Source organism: Chiloscyllium plagiosum, chromosome 18 (genome assembly GCF_004010195.1).
Source record: "Chiloscyllium plagiosum isolate BGI_BamShark_2017 chromosome 18, ASM401019v2, whole genome shotgun sequence".
NCBI lineage: Eukaryota > Metazoa > Chordata > Chondrichthyes > Orectolobiformes > Hemiscylliidae > Chiloscyllium > Chiloscyllium plagiosum.
In genome coordinates this window covers 19,485,234-19,496,216 of record NC_057727.1, presented here as the reverse complement: position 1 = coordinate 19,496,216, position 10,983 = coordinate 19,485,234, and positions in this window count along the sequence as shown.

Here is a 10,983-nt window from a genome sequence, read left to right as displayed (position 1 = left end):
CAGGAACCAACCCATGCTACAAGTTCACCCACCTTATTCCAGATGCTCCTGGTGTTGAAGTAGACACACTTCAAACTACCCCCTTGCTTGCCAGTGAACTCTTACAACCTTGAAGCCATATTTCTGACGTCATTACTCTCAACCTTCTGGAACTGGAACTACAATTTAGGTTCCCATCCTCCTGCTGAATTAGTTTAAACCCTCCCAAAGAGGGTTTTGATCCATTATTTAAGGAGAGATATCATTTATTTGAAAGCAGTTCAGGGAAGGTTCATTAAGATGATCCTTCGTATGGAGAGATTGTCTTATGTGCAAAGGCGAAAAAGGCTGGGACTCTCCTTGAGGATCTAAAATCTGGAATTAGACTGTTATCAGGAGTAACCATTTTTATGCATGTTTTTATTAACAACAAAATGGCTTCTTTATTACAAAGTAACATAACAAAATGGCTACAGGCTGCAAATTAACACTGTGTTTAAAATGGCCTCTCACCCTGCTGAAGGCTGCATTCCTGCCTTGCCGAGCTAACTGAATTAAAGATAAAGCAGAACAATGGACCCTTCACAGCGTGGAATTAACTAAGCTAGTTAGGACATTACTAACCATCCAGGCAAAATTTGAAACGCAAGTGTGAAATGATAATGGGTGGTAAACAACTTTGTTTCCCAGGAAATATCATTGGGTTAACCTGCTGTCCATTATGTCATGTTATTACATTTTATTGGATTTAATTTGCAATTAAGGCTATACTGTTTCTTAAGAAACATATAAAAATTGCCTTTATTCCAAGTGAAATTGTACACTTTCTCCAAGGAACAGAGAAGCTTTTAACCTCTGTGTTGCTGGATAAACTTGTGCCCAGCATCGTAATAAACTGTGAAATCTTGCTGAAGCAGATCGTATTCCTGTTGATTATTTGACCAGTCGCAGAACCAAGAAACACCTCCACTGGGGTCGAGATCTTCATACTTAATGGCATTTAGAAGAATGAAAGTGATTGAAACATATGTTATTCCCAAGGGACTTGACAGGCAAATGCTGAAAACGATGTCTACCCTCATAGGATATCCTAGAACCAGAGGGCATGGATTCAGAATAAAGGAATTGAGTTTGAGATTGAAATGTGGAGGAATTTCTTGGCAAGAGGATTGTGAGTCTTTGGAACTTTTTGTCACAGAGAGCTGTGGAAGCAGAGACCTCGTGTACATTTAAGGCTGAGATATATAGATTCTTAATGAGTAAGGGAATCCAGGGGTTATGGGGTGTAAGGGATGCACATAGCTGAAGCAGTATAAATTGACTAAAAGTGGTCCTCAGTTCACATAGAATGGCTGAGCAAGAGCTTTAGCTAAAACAGCAGCTTCCATAAACTGTTGTTTGAAGTTAAACTGTAAGCTGGAGTAATTAGCTTCCTTCATAGGACAAGGTCAAAAATCACAACACCAAGCTATAGTCCAACAGGTTTATTTGGAAGCATTGGCTTTCGGAGCACTGCTCCTTCTTCAGTGGTTGTGACGCAGAATTTGTTCCAAAAGATTACAGTGTCATGCAAGTGAAATGATATATTTAACAAACCTAAATTGTTGTCAAGTCTTTCAACTTTTAGAATGGGTTACAGGTTTCAGTTAATTAATATGTAAATACCAGAACTTCTTTAAAGTCACATTCTCAAGATAACTTAATGTTTTATATAACAAAAAAGGTGACATCTCAGCTTAGACAATGCATTAAAGGTGTGAGATCAGAGTGTGTCTGTATCCCAATCTTGAGTCAGACTGGCTCTGTTTCCAAATTCAATTTGCAAAGTGTTATATGGATTGACTATCTACATTGACTGCCTACAGATTGTGTATATTTTGAGCAAAATAGAATGTATCTGCAATATGACTCTGCAAATCCAAATTCACCCCATAGGCTTATATATATGTGTGCACGCGCACATGTGTGTGTGTGTGTGTGAGAGAGAGAGAGTGGGTGAGTGTGTGCGCATGTGTGAGAGAGTGTGTTGTATGTGTGCAAACTTGGTAAAGTGTGTGTCAATGTGTGATGGGGTATAAGTCTGTGAGAGGATGCATGCATGGGTGTGAGTGATGGGTATGTGTGTATGAGAGAGAGCATGTTTATGAGCAAGAGTCTCTGAGTGTGTGCGTGCATGTGTGTGTGAGAGAGAGAGAGTATAGTGGTTTGGATGTAGGTTTGCTCGCTGAGACGTTTCGTTACCCTACTAGATAATATCTTCAGTGGGTCTCAGGTGAAGCAATGTTGAAAATTCCTGCTTTCTATTTATATGTTTGGGTTTCTTTCAGTTAATGATGTCATTTCCTTTGGTGAAGTCACTTCCTGTTCCTTTTCTCATGTTGTGGTAGATGGGGTCAATGTGTTTGTTGATAGAGTTCCGGTTGGAATGCCATGCTTCTAGGAATTCTTGTGCATGTCTTTGTTTAGCTTGTCCTAGGATGAATGTGTTGTCCCAGTCGAAGTGGTGTCCTTCCTCCTCTGTATGTAATGATGCCAGTGAGAGAGGGTCACGTCTTTTTGTGGCTAGTTGATGTTCATGTATCCTCGGGTCCAAATTCACCCCTCCTTTGATCGCTCCTCTATGGATCCCTGTGACGACTGTTCCGGCACTGAACGTCTGGAAATGAACCTTGCAACTCAGCGAGCAAACCTACATCCAAAACCTCAACCTGAGCTACAAATCTTCTCAAACCTCGCAAGTGTATAGTGTAGTGGGGTCACCTGTAGTGTGACATGAACCCAAGGTCCTGGTTGAGGCCAGAACACAACACATCCATGAACCTTGGCATCCAGCATATGCTGGCCCCTAAGAACCCTCAGAGTACAATACCAATCCACTCACAGGATGCTTCTGCATTTCAGTGTTGCAGCTTGGACTCCTTTGGCAACTATCATTGTAGCGGGCTGCAAGGACATTGAGCAGTCAAGGATACTGATCCAGTACATGTCGGACCCAGGCTACATCTCCAGCTTTTTCATTTGCCATCATAAAATCACACTCAGTTACTCTAAGCTTACCTGGATGCTCATGATGTTCCTACCTTGCATTGCCTTATCTCATCTTTTTGTGCTTTTGCCCATTAGCCAGAGAGGAGAAACTGAGGTCTGCAGATGCTGGAGATCAGAGCTGAAAATGTGTTGCTGGAAAAGCGCAGCAGGTCAGGCAGCATCCAGGGAATAGGAGAATCGACATTTCGGGCCTAAGCCCTTCTTCAGGAAGAAGGGCTTAGGCCCGAAACGTCGATTCTCCTGTTCCCTGGATGCTGCCTGACCTGCTGCGCTTTTCCAGCAACACATTTTCAGCATTAGCCAGAGACACCAGGTTCACAAAATTTTGTTACATTGACCTACCATTTCACACCGATACTAAGCCAGGATGTTTGTCATAGTTATCAGCATTCCTCAAGGGAAATAGCTTTCATTCAAGGCTGCTGGCACAGTACGTCAAGGGGCAGCCTCAATACCATTCCAGGGATTTGGATGCAGTCAATGGATGCTCATGGTGGTCAGTCAGGCCTGTCATAAGGGATAAGGAGCCAAATGTCATACAGCCCACTACACATAGAGTCATAGAGATGTACAGCATGGAAACAGACCCTTCGGTCCAACCCGTCCGTGCCGACCAGATATCCCAACCCAATCTACTCCCACCTGCCAGCAACTGGCCCATATCCCTCCAAACCCTTCCTATTCATATACCCATCCAAATGCCTTTTAAATGTTGCAATTGTACCAGCCTCCACCACTTCCTCTGGCAGCTCATTCAATACACGTACCACCCTCTGCGTGAAAAAGTTGCCCCTTAAGGTCTCTTTTATATCTTTCCCCTCTCACCCTAAACCTGTGCCCTCTAGTTCTGGACTCTCCGACCCCAGGGAAAATACTTTGCCTATTTATCCTATCCATGCCCCTCATAATTTTGTAAACCTCTATAAGGTCACCCCTCAGCCTCCGACGCTTCAGGGAAAACAGCCCTAGCCTGTTCAGCCTCTCCCTATAGCTCAAATCCTCCAACCCTGGCAACATCCTCGTAAATCTTTTCTGAACCCTTTCAAGTTTCACAACATCTTTCCGATAGGAAGGAGACCAGAATTGCACGCAATATTCCAACAGTGGCCTAACCAAAGTCCTGTACAGCTGTAACATGACCTCCAATTCCTGTACTCAATACTCTGACCAATAAAGGAAAGCATACCAAACGCCTTCTTCACAATCCTATCTACATCTCGAATCTTTCTTGCCTATTGTGGGCTGTTTTCCTCCTGAAATCAGAGAGAGGCAGGTCGTAAAGGAAAGCAAAATTGGTGGCCCAGTTGTTATGTTGGTGAAGGCGGGAGGTTACCCAGGGGAGTGAGTAGGCAGCACAGACGGCATGCAGAGTTAATGATGTCAGGAGTTGCAGTCAGTGAGAGTGAGCGAAGAAGATGTTGCGGGCAATAGTGAGTGTTAGAGCTTGAGCCTTGGTAGGAAGTGGATACAATAGCAGAGTTAGTGTGTGTGTGATGTATCAGAGAGAAGATGACAGCACTTATCTGATGAGTGGAGAAGGTAATTTACCGCTTTCTGACACTGGTGTGCATTCCTCCAGGGGGTTAAAACTGCATCAACCTGGTAGGATGTTGCGCAGGTGCACCATTATGTCCAAACAATCTCCAGGTCCCTCTCTGCAGTGAGTTAGTCATGGTTGGATCAAATATCAGAGACTTTGCAGAGCAGCTACAAATTAACAGTGCTTGTCCAGGCGCACAATAGACTTTTAAAGATGGCACTGTGCAGAGATGCAAGTCTTTTCTGAGATATACATTGAGTGACAAGTGATTTTGGGAACAGCATGTGGTAAGATTGGGCTAGAATTGAGACACTTTGGGGCACAATGGGAAAGTCTGGTAAAGTATAGCAAGGGAACTTGCTGGGCCTCACAGCGACAAAATGTTCAAAAAACCTGATGCAACTAATACTTAGACAAAACAAATGTAAGGTTCATAATGAATTCTAAAGAATTCAACTTGGCTCCTGGAGGGTGTAGTGGATTTCTGTACTGAAATGGAGAGTGTAGCTGCATGGAAACCATACTATAACACAAGAGAAAGAGGTGGCCAGATGAATTTTATGTTTTAGCTACCATCATTCCAAAAAGCATTGGAAACTAGATATTGTGAACATCTGCATCCAAGATTCAGGATGAATGGATTTTGAACCTGTTGATTGTTTTGAGTTGCTAACAACGCTTGCCATACCTATTCAGATAACGGTATTTGGAAATTATGTAAATACATGCCATTTTCTGCCAGATTGGAATATTTATAATCATGCGGCCGTGGACATCCATATGTTTGCATCAAACAATGAGTATGACATGAGTTTGAAAGTCAAGACGGTTGTCGATCCCCATGGCTTGGTGGGTATGGTAAGGTGTGATATTGAATTGTACAAATCAGGAAATTCTGGGTTTAACTATTTAACTGAGTAGGATATGCCTCCTGCCCACTAACAACAATGGCGAAGGGCTGGTGCAGGGACTGGAGGTTTTCAAATCCATCTTGGATTCACACAGCTGAATCAATACTACTTTATTGCCAATTAAGATTTTCCTGAATATTTTTTAAATCAGCCTAAAATGATTTGATGGCAAATAAAGCGTTCCTTCATTCAAAATGAATTGAAACTTCTGTCTGCTGTAATTTCTGATTGCATATAGCAGGTTTATGCCTTGCACCTCCTCACCTATCTGAAACTAAAGGAAGCTTAATGAGGAACCAAAGCCTTCTAATTTATTTTGGTGATACATTTTAGGACTACTTCTCTGATAATGTCTGTTGACATAATTAGGAACATTGTTTTCTGTTTAATTTTCATTAGATTTAAGCAAATGAACTTAGTCATTCCAACAGATTGAGTAGGTATTGCAAATTGACAGCCAACTTTTCACTGCATCCATTCCACTTTCTACTGTAATTCAAAGGACAATTGTTCAAATTCTTGGAGGTTCATTTTCTCATCTTATTGTCACTTTCACTTGGTTTGAAATTAAAATCTTGACAACCTTTACCAGGTCAATGGAAATGAAACTGTTAGTGAAAAGCCAGCTGCTGATTCACTCTGAATCTGTCTCTCATTGCTGACATAGACCAATTTCACCCCTTTTGTATTTTTCCTCTTAGCTGCAGGCAATATTTCTCTGGAACTGAATATTTTATTTTACATCACTAGGAGTCTAAGAGTAATTGAAGTACTAAAATACCTTAGCACAGCAACAAGAACAGTCAATGAGGGCTCATGGAAAAGGAGTTCTGGTGAAGTATACTTTAATGGGCACTAAGGTAACATAACATTTAAGTACAGGTCATGGGATAGTTAGCAGGTCACATTAAAGTTAATGATATGACTTGGATTTGAAACACTTTAAGTAAGATGTAATATAAATGTAATTCAGTTGGTATAATGTGACTGCCGGGGGCATTAATAGCGATAGCTGACAAGATGCTTTCACCTTTTAACTAGTTTCTAATTGCTAAGGAGATCTGGGTTCAAAAGATCCAGGTCAGCATGGAACCTGTTACTGATGCAAGGACATCTGCAGCTAATGTAACAAAGATTTGGTCACTAGTCATCTGCTTTTGTTTTTCCCTATTTCTATTCAGATTGGCAATGGAATTATCTGCAATGTCAGCCAAGTGCCATTCACACATGTATCAAACAAATGACAGAAAAACAGGTCATTATGACCATTAGTTTTGACTTCACAAATACAGCATGGCCATATTTTCCCACTTAGAGGTATCATTGGTGATAAACCATGTGCCCCCTCATTGTCTGTCTATACCATATATCAGTAACTGATTATAATTGTGCAGCTTGATTCCTTACAAATTGATTTGGAAGTTCTTTCAGGGTGCCAGTTTACCAAGTGTTCAAAATATAAGTCACAACTTGAATGTGTGTCCAATTGTAATCTATCCACATGAGAATTAATAGTAATGCTTGATGTGTGTCAGCAACAGAACATATGGACTATTATTACTTTGTGGAATGCACCAGAATATACCACTCTGTAGTCTTAAAGTTTGCCATTATCTATTATCTAATCCCAAAATCTGCAAAAAATCTGGATAGCGGTCTTTCTGGCTGTTGTCTTTTGCTAATCATGCTGCACAGTTGTCCACTGGAGAAGATGCCCCTAATTGCCAAATAGGGAAATCTCTTCACATGGATTCTATTAGAATTTCCACTGCAGCAGCAATGAGATGGGGAATTTGGTGCTGTACTATTCCATTACTAGTCCAGACATAATTTCTCAAATTCACATTTATTTTTCTCATCATTTTTGTCCATAAAGTCACATACGTGTTGTCATAATATATATAGTCATTATCATGTCGATGGGGACATTTCCAACAATATTGTAGGTGCTAAAAAACCTCTGAAGTGGCCAAGTTAGGGTCTTGTTGAAAAACAAATTTATGGCAACAATTTGTCTTTATCAAGTGTCTTTCACACAATAAAAGATGCTTTATATGAACATTAAAAGCAAGCTTTGAACCAAGTAAGGTAAGGCAATATTAGAAGAACTTACCATTAACTTGGTCAAAGAAGTTGACTAATGTCTTAAAGTTGAAAAGACAGACAGAAATGTTTAAAAATAATGTTCTTATCTAAAGACATAAGCACCACTGATAGAGCAATAAAAATGGAGAAGATTCAAATGACCAGAATGAGATAAGCACAGCTATCTCAGAGGATTATTTGTTTGGAGAAGATTACAGAGTTAAGAAGGAACTGGAGAGTTTTGAAAACAGATGGGAATTTTAAAGTTGAGACATTACTGAACCAGCAGGCAATCAGTAATTATGGGCATAATAGATGATAGATGCAAGTCTGAGCACTGCAAAATTATGGATGCCCTAAAATTAATGGAAGAAAGAATGCAGGTCACTAGCCAGTACTGTCTTGGAATTGTTAAGGCATTAGAGGAAATAAAGAAAATCTGATGAGGATAGCTCCAAAGATGCAAGGTTTCAGTTACGTAGATTGGAGAGCTTGATTTGTTGTCATTAGAGAAAGTTCAGAGAAGATTTGATAAAGCTGGCATAAACATGTCAGGCCAAATTGCTTCCTGTGCTGTAACCATTCTATGGTTATGTGCATTTGGGGGTGGGGTATGGAGTTTTCAGACAGAACGAAAAGTATTGGCTTTAGTCTTCCCAGTATTTAATTGAAGGAAAATTCTGCTGATGCAACATGGGACTTATGCCAAAAGAAGTAATAATTCAGCAATAGAGGAGCCAAGTCAGGTGGTGGTAAGGTAGATCTGGATATCACAAGTGCATATGTGAAAACTAACTGTAATTTTTGAATAATGCAAGGAGTTAGGTGGAAGAGAAGTAGGATGCATGCAAGGATAGGTTACTGGACCAAATCAGAAATAACAGTGGGGGACCAAAGGTGGATTTTTTTTGTACGTCATACTCTGGCTACATTTAGATAGATAAGAATAGAACCAGTTAAGTGGACAGCTGGACAATAGGTAAGTGGCATTGGAGAACAACATGTCAACCAGATCAAATGTAACAGACAAGTCGAAATGGGATAGTTTATCTTTGTCACAGTCACAAAGGATACAATCTATGACTTTGAGAAGAGTGGTTTCAGTATAATGGCAACAGCAGCATTTTCTTTCCCCACAGAAGGTCATGAGTCTCTGGAATTCAAATCCTCAGAATATTTTGGAAAAGTGTCTTTAAATATTGTTAAGGCAGAGATAGATAAGTACTTGAAAAGCAAAGGGTGGAAGTTTATCAGGGGTAGGCAGGAATGTGGAGTAATCAGATGAGCCATGACTCCACTGAATGGAGGAGTAGGCTTGTGGGGGCCACATGGTCTACTCCTTCTCCTAATTTGTATGTTGGTATGCAACTAAAGCTTGCACTGGAAACAGTTGCCCAGAGAATTCAAGGTTTTGATTGCCACTTAACTTACTGCTAGCATTCAATAAGTACACAGCATATTAGTGGATAGTGGTTGGTCGAATTAATGACGGCCGATAAATGCTAGCCTTGCCAACAATGACTACATCCCACAAAATACGTCCTCTCCAAAAGGCAACCAGCTACCTGGGAGTAAACAAATTATTTCATGTAATTTTGATTGCTATTTAAAGGCCCATGACCTTTTATGGTTGTCTTGCCACTGGAGGTTTGAAGAGGATTTCTCATTGGGTGACATCCTAGGATACTTAATAGGATTATAAGCATCTATTTCATAATTTCTCTGAGGACTTCATGGAATGGACACTGAACAGTTGTCATCAAGAGAAATCTTGCAGAGGGTTGTCCTTGGCCTGCAAGAATAATGAGAGACAGTAGAACTGAACTTGCTGCTGATGTGAGGAAGGGAAAAGTGAAATTGACTTCTTCCCTGCAGGTAAAGGGCATACCTCCACCTTTGAACCTAATGGGTCACATATGAATTTGTGTGCGCTCTTACTTAGTCCCTGAATCATCCTGAAACATGTCACCATGTATCAGCCAGTATATTTTAGTGCAGTTCACATATTCCAATCAATTAATATTGTCTTTCGTCTGTACTTAAGTGGTAAACCTGAAGTTGCTAGTTTTAGCACTTCTAGGCAAGTTCAAAATTATGAAAATCAATAATTAGGACCAAATTTGTATGTTAATTTAGATTTTCAAAAGGGCATGTTTTGTTCGTAGAATGCTCACATAGCTCATTTTCATCTTTTCACAAAGTTGTTACTTTTTTTAGTCTTTGTCTATGCGGAGATACAAATCATGTTAGACATTGGTTATGGCCTATTTCAGGCTCATGACTTTTGTTATTTTCCTTCAACACCTTCAACATCTTAACATCTTATCTAAGCTGACACCAATTGTTACAGTTAACCTGAGAATGTAACTTCTAAAACAAGTTTTGTGATTTACATATGAAAGAAGTGAAACTATCATGGTCATTTTAACAGATGAGAGACTTAACAAACAATCGAGGTATTTTTCAAGGTATAATTTCAGTTACATCACACTGTAAACTTTTACTATAAATTCTGTGTCTTACAATTATGTACCCCACAACCACCTGATGAAGGAGTAGCGCTCCGAAAGCTAGAGCTTCCAATTAAACCTGTTGGACTATAACCTGGTGTTGTGTGATTTGTACACCTCAGTCCAACATAGAACATTACAGTGCAGTACAGGCCCTTCGGCCCTTGATATTGCGCCGACCTGTCATACCAATCTGAAGCCCATCTAACCTACACTATTCCATGTACGTCCATATGCTTGTCCAATGATGACTTAAATGTACTTAAAGTTGGCGAATCTACTACAGTTGCAGGCAAAGCGTTCATACCCTTACTACTCTCTGAGTAAAGAAACTATCTCTGAGTAAAGAAACTACCTCTGACATCTGTCCTATATCTATCACCCCTCAATTTAAAGCTATGCTCCCTCATGTTCACCGTCACCATTCTTGGAAAAAGGCTCTCCCTGTCCACCCTATCTAACCCACTGATTATCTTATATGTCTCTATTAAGTCACCTCTCAACCTTCTTCTCTCTATCGAAAACAGCCTCAAGTCCCTCAGCCTTTCCTCGTAAGACCTTCCCTCCATACCAGGCAACATCCTAGTAAATCTCCTCTGCACCCTTTCCAAAGCTTCCACATCCTTCTTATAATGCGATGACCAGAACTGCACAGAATACTCCCAAGTGCGGCCGCACTAGAGTTTTATACAGCTGTAGCATAACCTCGTGGTTCCGGAACGCGATCCTTCTATTAATAAAAGCTAAAACACTATATGCCTTCTTAACAACCCTGTCAAACTGGGCGGCAACTTTCAAGGATCTGTGTACCTGGACACTGAGACCTCTCAGCTTATTTACACTACCAAGAATCTTACCATTAGCCCAGTACTTTGCATTCCAGTTACTCTGACCAAAGTGAATCACCTCA